We start from the raw sequence: 825 nt of genomic DNA, 5'->3' as shown, positions 1-825 counted from the left end.
CTCCCGCAGGACGACATGCACGTGGTGATCGGGCAGCAGCTGCGCTCGCAGCGCCAGAAGGAACTGAGCGCCGCCGAGTCCTCCACCCCGCGCCGCGCCGCGCCGCGCTTCTCGCTGCGCCTCGGCCCCGGGCCTGCCGGCGGCTTCCTCAGCAGCCTCTTCCGAAGGACCTGAGGGCCGGGTCTGGGAGGCGGCCCGCACCCACCCACGCTGGGCTCGCTTTTCCTCTTCTGACCCATGGAGCAACGGGGCCCAGATCTTCTTCCAAAGGGGGCTCGTGGCCCCCCCACCCCAGGAGGCTGGGCAGGGACTCATCGGGAGCTGGCGTCAGCTTTGGGGTCCAGGGGCCCCCAGGTGGGTGGCAGGGGCAGAGCTATTTTTCAGATCTATCTAGGTCTATCTTTTCTAGGTCAGAGGTGGGGCTGGGTATTTATATACCAGGATTGGACAGAGTAATATATAAATCACTACACCAACGTGCTCTCTATTCTTGGGAAGGAAGCGCATGAAAGCCCAAAACTTTATTGTAAAAAAAAGGCTAGGCTCCGTGGCTCAGCTTGTAATCCCAGCACTTTGGGAGGCTGAAGCGAGTGGACTGCCTGAGCCCACGGGTTCGAGACCAGCCAGGGTAACTTGGCAAGACTTCGTCTCTACAATAAATTTAAAAAAAAATTTTTTTTTGAGTTGGAGTCTCACTCTGTCGCACAGACTGGAATGCAGTGGCCGCCCCTGGCCACCGCAGCCTCAACCTGCTGGGCTTCAGCAATCCTTCCACCTCAGCCTTCCAAGTAGCTGAAACTACAGGCGCGCACTACCACGCCCGGC

This window comes from Carlito syrichta, unplaced genomic scaffold (genome assembly GCF_000164805.1).
Source record: "Carlito syrichta isolate Samal-C Ts95f unplaced genomic scaffold, Tarsius_syrichta-2.0.1 Scaffold153564, whole genome shotgun sequence".
Classification (NCBI taxonomy): Eukaryota; Metazoa; Chordata; class Mammalia; order Primates; family Tarsiidae; genus Carlito; species Carlito syrichta.
Note: the sequence above shows the minus strand (reverse complement) of the source record.